Source organism: Bos mutus, unplaced genomic scaffold (genome assembly GCF_027580195.1).
Source record: "Bos mutus isolate GX-2022 unplaced genomic scaffold, NWIPB_WYAK_1.1 CTG321, whole genome shotgun sequence".
In the NCBI taxonomy this organism is placed as follows: Eukaryota; Metazoa; Chordata; class Mammalia; order Artiodactyla; family Bovidae; genus Bos; species Bos mutus.
Window position 1 is genome coordinate 8,873 of NW_027219811.1, and position 18,916 is coordinate 27,788.

The 18,916-nt window shown below is 56.4% G+C and overlaps 6 pseudogenes; all 6 read right to left on the bottom strand.

The window, feature by feature from the left end:
* Positions 1 to 1,149: 1,149 nt before the first annotated feature.
* On the bottom strand, positions 1,150 to 1,267 carry LOC138986970 (5S ribosomal RNA; annotated as a pseudogene).
* A 3,380-nt stretch (positions 1,268 to 4,647) lies between these two features.
* On the bottom strand, positions 4,648 to 4,765 carry LOC138986971 (5S ribosomal RNA; annotated as a pseudogene).
* A 3,379-nt stretch (positions 4,766 to 8,144) lies between these two features.
* Positions 8,145 to 8,261, bottom strand: LOC138986968 (5S ribosomal RNA; annotated as a pseudogene).
* A 3,363-nt stretch (positions 8,262 to 11,624) lies between these two features.
* Positions 11,625 to 11,742, bottom strand: LOC138986963 (5S ribosomal RNA; annotated as a pseudogene).
* Positions 11,743 to 15,110: 3,368 nt separating this feature from the next.
* On the bottom strand, positions 15,111 to 15,227 carry LOC138986965 (5S ribosomal RNA; annotated as a pseudogene).
* A 3,370-nt stretch (positions 15,228 to 18,597) lies between these two features.
* Positions 18,598 to 18,714, bottom strand: LOC138986966 (5S ribosomal RNA; annotated as a pseudogene).
* Positions 18,715 to 18,916: the final 202 nt, after the last annotated feature.

The window sequence follows — 18,916 nt, forward strand, 5'->3', positions numbered from 1 at the left end:
CTTTCACACACTAAGTAAATACTGAGCACCTCGATGAGCTAGGAGGCATGTAATAAGTTTCAGGGAATAGAAGGCGGAGAGAAGAAGACACAGAGTTCCTGCTTTCACTGAGGCGACTCTAATGATACATCACAGGCAGATCCTTTGAGAACCTATAGAGGGCCTCTTCCCTCACCACAAAACCTGGGTGTCAGGAAGGCTTTCCAGAGGCACCATTTCGTTGAGGTCCATAGGTTGAACCTAGGTAAACCAGGGTTGAGATGCAGGAAGAATTTCAGGCAGGGAAAATAGCATCTTGGAAGGCTATGTGACCAGGAAACTTAGGACATTCAAGAAACGAAAAATGCCCTATGGGATGGAAGCCAAAGAGTGCAGAGGGCATTCCAGGCAAAAGACATCAGAAGAGCGTGAGGAGCAAGCCTGAAGGAAGTGTGTCGTATCTTCAATATGCTGGGAAAATACGAGAGCCGTTGGAGCAGGAGGTGACAGCATTGCATCTGCATTTCAAAGGTCATCTTGCTCCACGTCACTAATGATTGGAGGCTCAACTCCAAACTCAAGGAGGACCACTTCACATGAGTCCGACTGGGCCTCACTGCGATGTCTGTCAATAACCAATGCTGGAAGATGTGGAGCAAAGGAACTCTCCTCCACGGTGAGTAGGAATGGGCGTGGGTAGGCGGTATGGAAAAAGAATATGGAGGTTCCCGAAGGAACTAAAAGTGGAAGTAGCCTATGGTCAGCAGTCCGACTCCCAGGCAGAGATCCACCCACGGTATAAGTGAACAAGATAGATGCCCGTTTGGGCACATCTATCTGCGCGTGTGCGCGCACATGCATCATCTTGTGATCGCCTCGAGGCAGGGGGTGGGGCGGGGCGGGGCTCTGGCTGGAGTCGGTGCAAGCCCGGGATTGCCTGAGGCAAGCCAAAAGAGCCCCAGGTGGAGGCAGGACTGCCGGTCGTCGGGTGTCCTGGAAGCCGAATCGCGCGAATGCGGAGGGGGCTCGCGGGCGCGGAGGCAACCCAGGTCTGCGGGAGTCGGGGTCGGGGCCCGGCCACCCGCTCCCCGCGGCCCGGGAGGGGCTGGGGCTGCAGGGGGATCAGAATCGGGACGCGGCGGGGCTAAGGACCTCTTCTGGTAGGCAAAAAGCCTCGAGCACCGGGATTCCCAGGTGGTCTCCCATCCAAGATACTAACCAGGCCCGACCCTGCTTAGCTTCGAGATCAGGCGAGATCGGGCGCCTTCAGGCTGATAGGGCCTGAGGCGGTGGCGGTTGGCTCGGGGCGCCCTAAGAGCCTTGCGCGCCGCCTCCCTTTTCGCTCTGCCCTGCAGGTCGGGCCAGCGGGCGCACCTCTCTCGTCGCGGGGCGTGCTGTATGAGCCGCCGCGACCCGCGACCGGACTCCAGCCTGCTGGCGCCGGCCCCCCCACCCCGAACACCGCCAACACCAGACCAGCAAGCGCCTGGCGGGCCGGGGCCCGAGGGCTTCAGGACCCCCATTGACCGGGGGGGCGTGCGTGCGTGCGTGCGTCGCGCGCGGGGCCTGGGGGCTGGGCTGAGTGTGCGGAGGTCTCGGCGCCCTCCCACCCGCGGCCCTCCAGACCCGGCCGCGCTGGCTGGCGGGCCTCCCCGATCCCATTCGCTGCTCAGGCCCCGCGGCCCGGAGGTGTCGGTCTTGGCGCCCGCCGCCTCCCAACCCCGCGGCCCAGGGGCCTCTGAACCTCCTGCGGGCCTAGGCGCGCAGCGAGCTTGGCGCCCAACGCCCGGCACCTGTCCGGTGCCCAAACCCACCAGAAGCCAGGGGGCGCGGTCGGCCCGGGCGCCTCAGCCCCTCCCGCCGCACTACCGAAGCCCCCCCTTTGCCCCCGCCAAGCCCTCGACCTTCCTGAGAGAGCAGGCAGGCCACAGGCAGGCACACAGACAGACACACAGACACTCGCCGCACCCACGCCAAGGGAGACAGCTGGCCTGCGCAAGCTCCTCAGCCAGAGCCAGGCGCCTGGGAGAGGCGGGGCCAGGCGAGCAGGCGGCGGCTGGCTGTCAGGAGATACAGAGGCAGAAATACATGAAGATTCGAGACAGACTCCAAGGCGGCAGAGGAGACACACACACACACACACACACACACACACACACACACACTTGAGTGTGGTCTTTGGAAATACTTGTGTTCGTAGTTGCTGGGTTGAGCCCAACTTTAATACAACCCATGGACTGCGGCCCATCAGGCTCCTCTGTCCGTGGCATTTCCCAGGCGAGGATACTGGGAGTGGGTTGCCATTTCCTTCTCGGCGGGATCTTCCCGACCCAGGGATCAAACCCCAGTCTCCTGCGCGCGCGGATGCCTTGCCATCTGAACCAGGACATTGCTCATTCCTAGGCAAAATACAAAGAATAGAGCTCGTGTTCTACTAAATGGAAAGATGATTTCAAAAACAGAAGCTGTCCTTTGTTGGTATCTTTGAATCTTTATGTAGTTTTTCGTTGATTTACTGTTAAGGCTAACTGAACAAGGCAGAGAAACCCCAGAGTTGAAAAGCAATTGACGGTTTTGAAAGAAACATGTGCAGGTGAAGCTCTCTTCCTTTTTGAGAGATGGTTAAATGCAAAATCTTGATTCAACACATATGACTTTTGTGCACTTTATTTCAAATCTCATGACAAACCCTAAGGCGTCCAGGAAGAAAGGAGTAGAGGGCAGACAAAAGAGCAACCTTTCCCCTTGGTGCCATCTCAACCAGCTGCTTAGTTCCTTCATCTCAGGACTATCATCTGGGCTTCTCTGGTTTGTCTGATTCTTGTTTGAGGACCGTTTCTCGTCACAAGGCTGTCAACAGTGGGGGTGGGGGTGTGTGTGTGTGGGGGGGGGGAGGCCCTTCTTTCCATTCCACATGAGACCCAGTGGACAATCCAGGCCCTGCCCACTGCATTGAGTGTGCAGCAACAATATCAGCAGTAATGCCCGGTGAACAATGCGTATTCCTGGAATCCCTCCGTTGGCTACTGACTGTGTGTGGTGGTGGTCTGGAACCTAGACCTGGAAGCTTTCTGGATGATTGCAAATGACACCAAAGTCTGAGGACGATGGAAGATCTTCACATTTCTGCAAGAGCCACACACCTCCAGAAGGAACCACAAGACTTGCCTGAAATGGTCAAGGTATAAGTATTGGACTCAACGTTGGAAGGTCTCCACCTTTGCTATGGAAGTCAAACGATCTTTCTTTGAAATGAAAATGGAGCATACTGAACGTTCACATTCTTCTAGAGCATTTGAAAAGCCCTAACTTGTAGAAATCTGCTGTACGAGTTCCTTGAAAGCAAGAACCTCTATGTATGGATATGTCTTCATGCCTTAGATTGTGCCTCGAATATAGTGTACACATCAACCCAGGAAAGGAAAGAATTGAATCGCCAAATATACAAAGAGATCAAAAGTGCCGAGCCAAGTGACCCCTTGAGGCTTCCAAGAGCTTTTCTGTCTTTCACACACTAAGTAAATACTGAGCACCTCGATGAGCTAGGAGGCATGTAATAAGTTTCAGGGAATAGAAGGCGGAGAGAAGAAGACACAGAGTTCCTGCTTTCACTGGGGCGACTCTAATGATACATCACAGGCAGATCCTTTGAGAACCTATAGAGGGCCTCTTCCCTCACCACAAAACCTGGGTGTCAGGAAGGCTTTCCAGAGGCACCATTTCGTTGAGGTCCATAGGTTGAACCTAGGTAAACCAGGGTTGAGATGCAGGAAGAATTTCAGGCAGGGAAAATAGCATCTTGGAAGGCTATGTGACCAGGGAAACTTAGGACATTCAAGAAACGAAAAATGCCCTATGGGATGGAAGCAAAAGAGTGCAGAGGGCATTCCAGGCAAAAGACATCAGAGAAGAGCGTGAGAGCAAGCCCTGGGAAGTAGTGGTCGTATCTTCAATATGCTGGGAAAATACGAGAGCCGTTGGAGCAGGAGGTGACAGCATTGCATCTGCATTTCAAAAGGTCATCTTGCTCCACGTCACTAATGATTGGAGGCTCAACTCCAAACTCAGGAGGACCACTTCACATGAGTCCGACTGGGCCTCACTGCGATGTCTGTCAATAACCAATGCTGGAAGATGTGGAGCAAAGGAACTCTCCTCCACGGTGAGTAGTAGGAATGGGCGTGGGGAGGCGGTATGGAAAAAGAATATGGAGGTTCCCGAAGGAACTAAAAGTGGAAGTAGCCTATGGTCCAGCAGCCCGACTCCCAGGCAGAGATCCACCCACGGTATAAGTGAACAAGATAGATGCCCGTTTGGGCACATCTATCTGTGCGTCGTGCGCTGCACATGCGCATCTTGTGATCGCCTGCGCGAGGCAGGGGGGTGGGGCGGGGCGGGGGCTCTGGCTGGAGTCGGTGCAAGCCCGGGATTGCCTGAGGCAAGCCAAAGGAGCCCCAGGTGGAGGCAGGACTGCCGGTCGTCGGGTGTCCTGGAAGCCGAATGCGAATGCGGGGGGGCTCGCGGGGCTGCGGAGGCAACCCAGGTCTGCAGCGGGAGTCGGGGTCGGGGCCCGGCCACCCGCTCCCAGCGGCCCGGGAGGGGCTGGGGCTGGGGGGATCCAGAATCGGGGACGCGGGCGGGGCTAAGGACCTCTTCTGGTAGGCAAAAAGCCTCGAGCACCGGGATTCCCAGGTGGTCTCCCATCCAAGATACTAACCAGGCCCGACCCTGCTTAGCTTCGAGATCAGGCGAGATCGGGCGCCTTCAGGCTGATAGGGCCTGAGGCGGTGGCGGTTGGCTCGGGCGCCCTAAGAGCCTTGCGCGCCGCCTCCCTTTTCGCTCTGCCCTGCAGGTCGGGCCAGCGGGCGCACCTCTCGTCGCGAGGCGTGCTGTATGAGCCGCCACGACCCGCGACCGGACTCCAGCCTGCTGCGCGCCGGCCCGCCCCGAACACCGCCAACACCAGACCAGCAAGCGCCTGGCGGGCCGGGGCCGGGGGCTTCAGGACCCCCATTGACGGGGAGGCGCGTGCGTGCGTGCGTGCGTCGCGCGGGGCCTGGGGCTGGGCTGAGAAGTGCGGAGGTCTCGGCGCCTCCCCCACCCGCGGCCCTCCAGACCCGGCGCGCTGGCTGGCGGGCCTCCCCCGATCCCATTCGCTGCTCAGGCCCCGCGGCCCCGGAGGTGTCGGTCTTGGCGCCCGCCGCCTCCCAACCCCGCGGCCCAGGGGCCTCTGAACCTCCTGCGGGCCTAGGCGCAGCGAGCTTGGCGCCCAACGCCCGGCACCTGTCCGGTGCCCAAACCCACCAGAAGCCAGGGGGCGCGGTCGGCGGGCGCCTCAGCCCCTCCCGCCGCACTACCGAGGCCCCCCTTTGCCCCACGCCAAGCCCTCGACCTTCCTGAGAGAGCAGGCAGGCCACAGGCAGGCACACAGACAGACACACAGACACTCACCGCACGCACCCACGCCAAGGGGGAGACAGCTGGCCTGCGCAAGCTCCTCAGCCAGAGCCAGGCGCCTGGGAGAGGGCGGGGGCCAGGCGAGCAGGCGGCGGCTGGCTGTCAGGAGATACAGAGGCAGAAATACATGAAGATTCGAGACAGACTCCAAGGCGGCAGAGGAGATACACACACACACACACACACACACACACACACACACACACTTGAGTGTGGTCTTTGAAATACTTGTGTTCGTAGTTGCTGGGTTGAGCCCAACTTTAATACAACCCATGGACTGCGGCCCATCAGGCTCCTCTGTCCGTGGCATTTCCCAGGCGAGGATACTGGGAGTGGGTTGCCATTTCCTTCTCGGCGGGATCTTCCCGACCCAGGGATCAAACCCCAGTCTCCTGCTGTGCGGATGCCTTGCCATCTGAACCAGGACATTGCTCATTCCTAGGCAAAATACAAAGAATAGAGCTCGTGTTCTACTAAATGGAAAGATGATTTCAAAACAGAAGCTGTCCTTTGTTGGTATCTTTGAATCTTTATGTAGTTTTTCGTTGATTTTTTACTGTTAAGGCTAACTGAACAAGGCAGAGAAACCCCAGAGTTGAAAAGCAATTGGCGGTTTTGAAAGAAACATGTGCAGGTGAAGCTCTCTTCCTTTTTGAGAGATGGTTAAATGCAAAATCTTGATTCAACACATATGACTTTTGTGCACTTTATTTCAAATCTCCATGACAAAACCCTAAAGGCGTCCAGGAAGAAAGGAGTAGAGGGCAGACAAAAGAGCAACCTTTCCCCTTGGTGCCATCTCAACCAGCTGCTTAGTTCCTTCATCTCAAGGACTATCATCTGGGCTTCTCTGGTTTGTCTGATTCTTGTTTGAGGACCGTTTCTCGTCACAAGGCTGTCAACAGTGGGGTGGGGGGTGTGTGTGTGTGGGGGGGGAGGCCCTTCTTTCCATTCCACATGAGACCCAGTGGACAATCCAGGCCCTGCCCACTGCATTGAGTGTGCAGCAACAATATCAGCAGTAATGCCCGGTGAACAATCGTATTCCTGGAATCCCTCCGTTGGCTACTGACTGTGTGTGGTGGTGGTCTGGAACCTAGACCTGGAAGCTTTCTGGATGATTGCAAATGACACCAAAGTCTGAGGACGATGGAAGATCTTCACATTTCTGCAAGAGCCACACACCTCCAGAAGGAACCACAAGACTTGCCTGAAATGGTCAAGGTATAAGTATTGGACTCAACGTTGGAAGGTCTCCACCTTTGCTATGGAAGTCAAACGATCTTTCTTTGAAATGAAAATGGAGCATACTGAACGTTCACATTCTTCTAGAGCATTTGAAAAGCCCTAACTTGTAGAAATCTGCTGTACGAGTTCCTTGAAAGCAAGAACCTCTATGTATGGATATGTCTTCATGCCTTAGATTGTGCCTCGAATATAGTGTACACATCAACCCAGGAAAGGAAAGAATTGAATCGCCAAATATACAAAGAGATCAAAAGTGCGAGCCAAGTGACCCCTTGAGGCTTCCAAGAGCTTTTCTGTCTTTCACACACTAAGTAAATACTGAGCACCTCGATGAGCTAGGAGGCGTGTAATAAGTTTCAGGGAATAGAAGGCGGAGAGAAGAAGACACAGAGTTCCTGCTTTCACTGGGGCGACTCTAATGATACATCACAGGCAGATCCTTTGAGAACCTATAGAGGGCCTCTTCCCTCACCACAAAACCTGGGTGTCAGGAAGGCTTTCCAGAGCACCATTTCGTTGAGGTCCATAGGTTGAACCTAGGTAAACCAGGGTTGAGATGCAGGAAGAATTTCAGGCAGGGAAAATAGCATCTTGGAAGGCTATGTGACCAGGAAACTTAGGACATTCAAGAAACGAAAAATGCCCTATGGGATGGAAGCCAAAGAGTGCAGAGGGCATTCCAGGCAAAAGACATCAGAGAAGAGCGTGAGGAGCAAGCCTGAAGGAAGTGGTCGTATCTTCAATATGCTGGGAAAATCGAGAGCCGTTGGAGCAGGAGGTGACAGCATTGCATCTGCATTTCAAAAGGTCATCTTGCTCCACGTCACTAATGATTTGGAGGCTCAACTCCAAACTCCAGGGAGGACCACTTCACATGAGTCGACTGGGCCTCACTGCGATGTCTGTCAATAACCAATGCTGGAGAAGATGTGGAGCAAAGGAACTCTCCTCCACGGTGAGTAGGAATGGGCGTGGGTAGGCGGTATGGAAAAGAATATGGAGGTTCCCGAAGGAACTAAAAGTGGAAGTAGCCTATGGTCCAGCAGCCCGACTCCCAGGCATAGATCCACCCACGGTATAAGTGAACAAGATAGATGCCCGTTTGGGCACATCTATCTATCTGCGTGTGTCGCGCCTGCAGCGCATCTTGTGATCGCCTGCGAGGCAGGGGTGGGGCGGGGCTGGGGCTCTGGCTGGAGTCGGTGCAAGCCCGGGATTGCCTGAGGCAAGCCAAGGAGCCCCCCAGTGGAGGCAGGACTGCCCGGTCGTCGGGTGTCCTGGAAGCCGAATGCGAATCGAATGGGGGGGCTCGCGGGGCGGGAGGCAACCCAGGTCTGCAGCGGGAGTCGGGAGGGGCCCCGGCCACCCGCTCCCCGCGGCCCGGGGGGGGGGGCTGGGGCTGCGGGGGGATCAGAATCGGGACGCGCGGCGGGGCTAAGGACCTCTTCTGGTAGGCAAAAAGCCTCGAGCACCGGGATTCCCAGGTGGTCTCCCATCAAGATACTAACCAGGCCCGACCCTGCTTAGCTTCGAGATCAGGCGAGATCGGGCGCCTTCAGGCTGATAGGGCCTGAGGCGGTGGCGGTTGGCTCGGGGCGCCCTAAGAGCCTTGCGCGCCGCCTCCCTTTCGCTCTGCCCTGCAGGTCGGACCCAGCGGGCGCACCTCTCGTCGCGGGGCGTGCTGTATGAGCCGCCACGACCCGCGACCGGACTCCAGCCTGCTGGCGCCGGCCCCCCCCGAACACCGCCAACACCAGACCAGCAAGCGCCTGGCGGGCCCCGGGCCCGAGGGCTTCAGGACCCCCATTGACCGGGAGGCGTGCGTGCGTGCGTGCGTGTGCGCGGGGCCTGGGGCTGGGCTGAGGGTGCGGAGGTCTCGGCGCCCCCTCCCACCGCGGCCCTCCAGACCCGGCGCGCTCGCTGGCGGGCCTCCCCCGATCCCATTCGCTGCTCAGGCCCGCGGCCCGGAGGTGTCGGTCTTGGCGCCCGCCGCCTCCCCCCCCCGCGGCCCAGGGGCCTCTGAACCTCCTGCGGGCCTAGGCGCAGCGAGCTTGGCGCCCAACGCCCGGCACCTGTCCGGTGCCCAAACCCACCAGAAGCCAGGGGGCGCGGTCGGCCGGGCGCCTCAGCCCCCCCCCTTCGCACTACCAGGCCCCCCCCTTTGCCCCCCGCCAAGCCCTCGACCTTCCTGAGAGAGCAGGCAGGCCACAGGCAGGCACACAGACAGACACACAGACACTCGCTTGCGCACCCACGCCAAGGGGAGACAGCTGGCCTCGCAAGCTCCTCAGCCAGAGCCAGGCGCCTGGGGAGGCGGGGGGGCCAGGCGAGCAGGCGGCGGCTGGCTGTCAGGAGATACAGAGGCAGAAATACATGAAGATTCGAGACAGACTCCAAGGCGGCAGGAGACACACACACACACACACACACACACACACACACACACACACTTGAGTGTGGTCTTTGAAATACTTGTGTTCGTAGTTGCTGGGTTGAGCCCAACTTTAATACAACCCATGGACTGCGGCCCATCAGGCTCCTCTGTCCGTGGCATTTCCCAGGCGAGGATACTGGGAGTGGGTTGCCATTTCCTTCTCGGCGGGATCTTCCCGACCCAGGATCAAACCCCAGTCTCCTGCTGCGCGGATGCCTTGCCATCTGAACCAGGACATTGCTCATTCCTAGGCAAAATACAAAGAATAGAGCTCGTGTTCTACTAAATGGAAAGATGATTTCAAAAACAGAAGCTGTCCTTTGTTGGTATCTTTGAATCTTTATGTAGTTTTCGTTGATTTTTTTTACTGTTAAGGCTAACTGAACAAGGCAAGAGAAACCCCAGAGTTGAAAAGCAATTGGCGGTTTTGAAAGAAACATGTGCAGGTGAAGCTCTCTTCCTTTTTGAGAGATGGTTAAATGCAAAATCTTGATTCAACACATATGACTTTTGTGCACTTTATTTCAAATCTCATGACAAAACCCTAAGGCGTCCAGGAAGAAAGGAGTAGAGGGCAGACAAAAGAGCAACCTTTCCCCTTGGTGCCATCTCAACCAGCTGCTTAGTTCCTTCATCTCAAGGACTATCATCTGGGCTTCTCTGGTTTGTCTGATTCTTGTTTGAGGACCGTTTCTCGTCACAAGGCTGTCAACAGTGGGGTGGGGGTGTGTGTGTGTGTGGGGGGAGCCCTTCTTTCCATTCCACATGAGACCCAGTGGACAATCCAGGCCCTGCCCACTGCATTGAGTGTGCAGCAACAATATCAGCAGTAATGCCCGGTGAACAATCGTATTCCTGGAATCCCTCCGTTGGCTACTGACTGTGTGTGGTGGTGGTCTGGAACCTAGACCTGGAAGCTTTCTGGATGATTGCAAATGACACCAAAGTCTGAGGACGATGGAAGATCTTCACATTTCTGCAAGAGCCACACACCTCCAGAAGGAACCACAAGACTTGCCTGAAATGGTCAAGGTATAAGTATTGGACTCAACGTTGGAAGGTCTCCACCTTTGCTATGGAAGTCAAACGATCTTTCTTTGAAATGAAAATGGAGCCTACTGAACGTTCACATGCTTCTAGAGCATTTGAAAAGCCCTAACTTGTAGAAATCTGCTGTACGAGTTCCTTGAAAGCAAGACCCTCTATGTATGGATATGTCTTCATGCCTTAGATTGTGCCTCGAATATAGTGTACCCATCAACCCAGGAAAGGAAAGAATTGAATCGCCAAATATACAAAGAGATCAAAGTGTGCGAGCCAAGTGACCCCTTGAGGCTTCCAAGAGCTTTTCTGTCTTTCACACACTAAGTAAATACTGAGCACCCTCGATGAGCTAGGAGGCATGTAATAAGTTTCAGGGAATAGAAGGCGGAGAGAAGAAGACACAGAGTTCCTGCTTTCACTGGGCGACTCTAATGATACATCACAGGCAGATCCTTTGAGAACCTATAGGGGCCTCTTCCCTCACCACAAAACCTGGGTGTCAGGAAGGCTTTCCAGAGCACCATTTCGTTGAGGTCCATAGGTTGAACCTAGGTAAACCAGGGTTGAGATGCAGGAAGAATTTCAGGCAGGGAAAATAGCATCTTGGAAGGCTATGTGACCAGGAAACTTAGGACATTCAAGAAACGAAAAATGCCCTATGGGATGGAAGCCAAAAGAGTGCAGAGGGCATTCCAGGCAAAAGACATCAGAGAAGAAGCGTGAGAGCAAGCCTGAAGGGAAGTGGTCGTATCTTCAATATGCTGGGAAAAAACGAGAGCCGTTGGAGCAGGAGGTGACAGCATTGCATCTGCATTTCCAAAGGTCATCTTGCTCCACGTCACTAATGATTGGAGGCTCAACTCCAAACTCAGGAGGACCACTTCACATGAGTCGACTGGGCCTCACTGCGATGTCTGTCAATAACCGATGCTGGAAGATGTGGAGCAAAGGAACTCTCCTCCACGGTGAGTAGGAATGGGCGTGGGTAGAGCGGTATGGAAAAAGAATATGGAGGTTCCCGAAGGAACTAAAAGTGGAGTAGCCTATGGTCCAGCAGTCCGACTCCCAGGCATAGATCCACCCACGGTATAAGTGAACAAGATAGATGCCCCCGTTTGGGCACATCTATCTGTCGTCTTGCGCGCACATGCGCATCTTGTGATCGCCTCGAGGCAGGGGTGGGGCGGGGCGGGGCTCTGGCTGGAGTCGGTGCAAGCCCGGGATTGCCTGAGGCAAGCCAAAGGAGCCCCAGGTGGAGGCAGGACTGCCGGTCGTCGGGTGTCCTGGAAGCCGAATCTGCGAATGCGCGGGGGGGCTCGCGGGCTGCGGAGGCAACCCAGGTCTGCAGCGGGAGTCGGGGCCCGGCCACCCGCTCCCCGCGGCCGGGGGGGGGCTGGGGCTGCTGGGGGGATCAGAATCGGGGACGCGCGGCGGGGCTAAGGACCTCTTCTGGTAGGCAAAAAGCCTCGAGCACCGGGATTCCCAGGTGGTCTCCCATCAAGATACTAACCAGGCCCGACCCTGCTTAGCTTCCGAGATCAGGCGAGATCGGGCGCCTTCAGGCTGATCTGGCCTGAGGCGGTGGCGGTTGGCTCGGGGCGCCCTAAGAGCCTTGCGCCGCCTCCCTTTCGCTCTGCCCTGCAGGTCGGACCCAGCGGGCGCACCTCTCGTCGCGGGGCATGCTGTATGAGCCGCCACGACCCGCGACCCGGACTCCAGCCTGCTGGCGCCGGCCCCCCCCCCCCCGAACACCGCCAACACCAGACCAGCAAGCGCCTGGCGGGCCGGGGCCCGAGGGCTTCAGGACCCCCATTGACCGGGAGGCGGCGTGCGTGCGTCGCGTCGCGCGCGCGGGGCCTGGGGGCTGGGCTGAGTGCGGAGGTCTCGCGCGCCCTCCCACCGCGGCCCTCCAGACCGGCCGCGCTCGCTGGCGGGCCTCCCCGATCCCATTCGCTGCTCAGGCCCCGCGGCCCGGAGGTGTCGGTCTTGGCGCCGCCCGCCCCCCCCCCGCGGCCCAGGGCCTCTGAACCTCCTGCGGGCCTGGGCGCGGCGCGACTTGGCGCCCAACGCCCGGCACCTGTCCGGTGCCCAAACCCACCAGAAGCCAGGGGGGCGCGGTCGGCGGGCGCCTCAGCCCCCCCCCGCACTACCGAGGCCCCCCCCCCCCCCACGCCAAGCCCTCGACCTTCCTGAGAGAGCAGGCAGGCCACAGGCAGGCACACAGACAGACACACACAGACACTCGCGCGCCCCGCCAGGGAGACAGCTGGCCTGCGCAAGCTCCTCAGCCAGAGCCAGCCAGGCGCCTGGGGGAGGCGGGGCCAGGCAGCAGGCGGCGGCTGGCTGTCAGGAGATACAGAGGCAGAAATACATGAAGATTCGAGACAGACTCCCAAGGCGGCAGAGAGACACACACACACACACACACACACACACACACACACACACACACTTGAGTGTGGTCTTTTGAAATACTTGTGTTCGTAGTTGCTGGGTTGAGCCCAACTTTAATACAACCCATGGACTGCGGCCCATCAGGCTCCTCTGTCCGTGGCATTTCCCAGGCGAGGATACTGGGAGTGGGTTGCCATTTCCTTCTCGGCGGGATCTTCCCGACCCAGGGATCAAACCCCAGTCTCTCCTGCGCGGATGCCTTGCCATCTGAACCAGGACATTGCTAATTCCTAGGCAAAATACAAAGAATAGAGCTCGTGTTCTACTAAATGGAAAGATGATTTCAAAAACAGAAGCTGTCCTTTGTTGGTATCTTTGAATCTTTATGTAGTTTTTCGTTGATTTTTTACTGTTAAGGCTAACTGAACAAGGCAGAGAGAAACCCCAGAATTGAAAAGCAATTGTGGTTTTGAAAGAAACATGTGCAGGTGAAGCTCTCTTCTTTTTTGAGAGATGGTTAAATGCAAAATCTTGATTCAACACATATGACTTTTGTGCACTTTATTTCAAATCTCATGACAAAACCCTAAGGCGTCCAGGAAGAAAGGAGTAGAGGGCAGACACAAGAGCAACCTTTCCCCTTGGTGCCATCGCAACCAGCTGCTTAGTTCCTTCATCTCAGGACTATCATCTGGGCTTCTCTGGTTTGTCTGATTCTTGTTTGGGGACCGTTTCTCGTCACAAGGCTGTCAACAGTGGGGTGGGTGTGTGTGTGTGTGGGGGGGGGAGGCCCTTCTTTCCATTCCACATGAGACCCAGTGGACAATCCAGGCCCTGCCCACTGCATTGAGTGTGCAGCAACAATATCAGCAGTAATGCCCGGTGAACAATGCGTATTCCTGGAATCCCTCCGTTGGCTACTGACTGTGTGTGCTGGTGGTCTGGAACCTAGACCTGGAAGCTTTCTGGATGATTGCAAATGACACCAAAGTCTGAGGACGATGGAAGATCTTCACATTTCTGCAAGAGCCACACACCTCCAGAAGGAACCACAAGACTTGCCTGAAATGGTCAAGGTATAAGTATTGGACTCAACGTTGGAAGGTCTCCACCTTTGCTATGGAAGTCAAACGATCTTTCTTTGAAATGAAAATGGAGCCTACTGAACGTTCACATTCTTCTAGAGCATTTGAAAAGCCCTAACTTGTAGAAATCTGCTGTCGAGTTCCTTGAAAGCAAGACCCTCTATGTATGGATATGTCTTCATGCCTTAGATTGTGCCTCGAATATAGTGTACCCATCATCCCAGGAAAGGAAAAATTGAATCGCCAAATATACAAAGAGATCAAAAGTGCGAGCCAAGTGACCCCTTGAGGCTTCCAAGAGCTTTTCTGTCTTTCACACACTAAGTAAATACTGAGCACCTCGATGAGCTAGGAGGCATGTAATAAGTTTCAGGGAATAGAAGGCGGAGAGAAGAAGACACAGAGTTCCTGCTTTCACTGAGGCGACTCTAATGATACATCACAGGCAGATCCTTTGAGAACCTATAGAGGGCCTCTTCCCTCACCACAAAACCTGGGTGTCAGGGAAGGCTTTCCAGAGCACCATTTCGTTGAGGTCCATAGGTTGAACCTAGGTAAACCAGGGTTGAGATGCAGGAAGAATTTCAGGCAGGGAAAATAGCATCTTGGAAGGCTATGTGACCAGGGAAACTTAGGACATTCAAGAAACGAAAAATGCCCTATGGGATGGAAGCCAAAGAGTGCAGAGGGCATTCCAGGCAAAAGACATCAGAGAAAGAGCGTGAGAGCAAGCCTGAAGGGAAGTGGTCGTATCTTCAATATGCTGGGAAAATACGAGAGCCGTTGGAGCAGGAGGTGACAGCATTGCATCTGCATTTCAAAGGTCATCTTGCTCCACGTCACTAATGATTGGAGGCTCAACTCCAAACTCAGGGAGGACCACTTCACATGAGTCGGCTGGGCCTCACTGCGATGTCTGTCAATAACCGATGCTGGGAAGATGTGGAGCAAAGGGAACTCTCCTCCACGGTGAGTAGGAATGGGCGTGGGTAGAGCGGTATGGAAAAAGAATATGGAGGTTCGAAGGAACTAAAAGTGGAAGTAGCCTATGGTCCAGCAGTCCGACTCCCAGGCATAGATCCACCCACGGTATAAGTGAACAAGATAGATGCCCGTTTGGGCACATCTATCTCTGTCGTCTTGTGCGCACATGCGCATCTTGTGATCGCCTCGAGGCAGGGGTGGGGCGGGGGCGGGGCTCTGGCTGGAGTCGGTGCAAGCCCGGGATTGCCTGAGGCAAGCCAAAGGAGCCCCAGGTGGAGGCAGGACTGCCCGGTCGTCGGGTGTCCTGGAAGCCGAATGCGAATCTGCGGGGGGGCTCGCGGGCTGGCGGAGGCAACCCAGGTCTGCAGCGGGAGTCGGGAGTCGGGGCCCGGCCACCCGCTCCCCGCGGCCCGGGGGGGGCTGGGGCTGCAGGGGATCAGAATCGGGGCCTTGGCGGGGCTAAGGACCTCTTCTGGTAGGCAAAAAGCCTCGAGCACCGGGATTCCCAGGTGGTCTCCCATCAAGATACTAACCAGGCCCGACCCTGCTTAGCTTCGAGATCAGGCGAGATCGGGCGCCTTCAGGCTGATCTGGCCTGAGGCGGTGGCGGTTGGCTCGGGCGCCCTAAGAGCCTTGCGCGCCGCCTCCCTTTCGCTCTGCCCTGCAGGTCAGACCCAGCGGGCGCACCCTCGTCGCGGGGCATGCTGTATGAGCCGCCACGACCCGCGACCGGACTCCAGCCTGCTGGCGCGGCCCCCCCCCCCACCCCGAACACCGCCAACACCAGACCAGCAAGCGCCTGGCGGGCCCGGGGCCCGAGGGCTTCAGGACCCCCATTGACCGGGGGCGGCGTGCGTGCGTGCGCGCGCGGGGCGGGGCCTGGGGCTGGGCTGAGTGCGGAGGTCTCGGCGCCCTCCCACCGCGGCCCTCCAGACCCGGCGCGCGCTGGGCGGGCCTCCCCGATCCCATTCGCTGCTCAGGCCCGCGCGGCCCGGAGGTGTCGGTCTTGGCGCCCGCCGCCTCCCAACCCCCGCGGCCCAGGGGCCTCTGAACCTCCTGCGGGCCTAGGCGCGGCGAAGCTTGGCGCCCAACTTGCCCGGCACCTGTCCGGTGCCCAAACCCACCAGAAGCCAGGGAGGCGCGGTCGGCGGGCGCCTCAGCCCCTCCCCCCCGCACTACCGAGGCCCCCCCTTTGCCCCACGCCAAGCCCTCGACCTTCCTGAGAGCAGCAGGCAGGCCACAGGCAGGCACACAGACAGACACACAGACACTCGCGCGCACCCCCGCCAAGGGAGACAGCTGGCCTCGCAAGCTCCTCAGCCAGAGCCAGGCGCCTGGGGAGGCGGGGCCAGGCGAGCAGGCGGCGGCTGGCTGTCAGGAGATACAGAGGCAGAAATACATGAAGATTCGAGACAGACTCCAAGGCGGCAGAGGAGATACACACACACACACACACACACACACACACACACACACACTTGAGTGTGGTCTTTGGAAATACTTGTGTTCGTAGTTGCTGGGTTGAGCCCAACTTTAATACAACCCATGGACTGCGGCCCATCAGGCTCCTCTGTCCGTGGCATTTCCCAGGCGAGGATACTGGGAGTGGGTTGCCATTTCCTTCTCGGCGGGATCTTCCCGACCCAGGATCAAACCCCAGTCTCTCCTGCGGATGCCTTGCCATCTGAACCAGGACATTGCTAATTCCTAGGCAAAATACAAAGAATAGAGCTCGTGTTCTACTAAATGGAAAGATGATTTCAAAAACAGAAGCTGTCCTTTGTTGGTATCTTTGAATCTTTATGTAGTTTTCGTTGTTTTTTTTACTGTTAAGGCTAACTGAACAAGGCAGAGAAACCCCAGAATTGAAAAGCAATTGTGGTTTTGAAAGAAACATGTGCAGGTGAAGCTCTCTTCCTTTTTGAGAGATGGTTAAATGCAAAATCTTGATTCAACACATATGACTTTTGTGCACTTTATTTCAAATCTCATGACAAAACCCTAAGGCGTCCAGGAAGAAAGGAGTAGAGGGGCAGACACAAGAGCAACCTTCCCCCCTTGGTGCCATCGCAACCAGCTGCTTAGTTCCTTCATCTCAGGACTATCATCTGGGCTTCTCTGGTTTGTCTGATTCTTGTTTGAGGACCGTTTCTCGTCACAAGGCTGTCAACAGTGGGGGTGGGTGTGTGTGTGTGTGTGGGGGAGGGAGGCCCTTCTTTCCATTCCACATGAGACCCAGTGGACAATCCAGGCCCTGCCCACTGCATTGAGTGTGCAGCAACAATATCAGCAGTAATGCCCGGTGAACAATGCGTATTCCTGGAATCCCTCCGTTGGCTACTGACTGTGTGTGCTGGTGGTCTGGAACCTAGACCTGGAAGCTTTCTGGATGATTGCAAATGACACCAAAGTCTGAGGACGATGGAAGATCTTCACATTTCTGCAAGAGCCACACACCTCCAGAAGGAACCACAAGACTTGCCTGAAATGGTCAAGGTATAAGTATTGGACTCAACGTTGGAAGGTCTCCACCTTTGCTATGGAAGTCAAACGATCTTTCTTTGAAATGAAAATGGAGCCTACTGAACGTTCACATGCTTCTAGAGCATTTGAAAAGCCCTAACTTGTAGAAATCTGCTGTGCGAGTTCCTTGAAAGCAAGACCCTCTATGTATGGATATGTCTTCATGCCTTAGATTGTGCCTCGAATATAGTGTACCCATCAACCCAGGAAAGGAAAGAATTGAATCGCCAAATATACAAAGAGATCAAAAGTGCCGAGCCAAGTGACCCCTTGAGGCTTCCAAGAGCTTTTCTGTCTTTCACACACTAAGTAAATACTGAGCACCTACGATGAGCTAGGAGGCATGTAAGAAGTTTCAGGGAATAGAAGGCGGAGAGAAGAAGACACAGAGTTCCTGCTTTCACTGAGACGACTCTAATGATACATCACAGGCAGATCCTTTGAGAACCTATAGAGGGCCTCTTCCCTCACCACAAAACCTGGGTGTCAGGGAAGGCTTTCCAGAGGCACCATTTCGTTGAGGTCCATAGGTTGAACCTAGGTAAACCAGGGTTGAGATGCAGGAAGAATTTCAGGCAGGGAAAATAGCATCTTGGAAGGCTATGTGACCAGGGAAACTTAGGACATTCAAGAAACGAAAAATGCCCTATGGGATGGAAGCCAAAGAGTGCAGAGGGCATTCCAGGCAAAAGACATCAGAGAAGAAGCGTGAGGAGCAAGCCTGAAGGGAAGTGGTCGTATCTTCAATATGCTGGGAAAAATCGAGAGCCGTTGGAGCAGGAGGTGACAGCATTGCATCTGCATTTCAAAAGGTCATCTTGCTCCACGTCACTAATGATTGGAGGCTCAACTCCAAACTCAGGAGGACCACTTCACATGAGTCGGCTGGGCCTCACTGCGATGTCTGTCAATAACCGATGCTGGAAGATGTGGAGCAAAGGAACTCTCTCCCCACGGTGAGTAGGAATGGGCGTGGGTAGAGCGGTATGAAAAAAAGAATATGGAGGTTCCCGAAGGAACTAAAAGTGGAAGTAGCCTATGGTCCAGCAGTCCGACTCCCAGGCATAGATCCACCCACGGTATAAGTGAACAAGATAGATGCCCGTTTGGGCATCATCTATCTGTCGTCTTGTGCGCACATGCGCATCTTGTGATCGCCTCGAGGCAGGGGTGGGGCGGGGCGGGGCTCTGGCTGGAGTCGGTGCAAGCCCGGGATTGCCTGAGGCAAGCCAAAGGAGCCCCAGGTGGAGGCGGGACTGCGGTCGTCGGGTGTCCTGGAAGCCCGAATGCGAATGCGGGGGGGCTCGCGGGCTGCGGAGGCAACCCAGGTCTGCAGCGGGAGTCGGGGCCCGGCCACCCGCTCCCCGCGGCCCGGGGAGGGGGCTGGGGCTGCAGGGGATCAGAATCGGGGGGCGCGGCGGGGCTAAGGACCTCTTCTGCTAGGCAAAAAGCCTCGAGCACCGGGATTCCCAGGTGGTCTCCCATCAAGATACTAACCAGGCCCGACCCTGCTTAGCTTCGAGATCAGGCGAGATCGGGCGCCTTCAGGCTGATCTGGCCTGAGGCGGTGGCGGTTGGCTCGGGCGCCCTAAGAGCCTTGCGCCGCCTCCCTTTCGCTCTGCCCTGCAGGTCGACCCAGCGGGCGCACCTCTCGTCGCGGGGCATGCTGTATGAGCCGCCACGACCCGCGACCGGACTCCAGCCTGCTGGCGCCGGCCCGCCCCCCCCCCCGAACACCGCCAACACCAGACCAGCAAGCGCCTGGCGG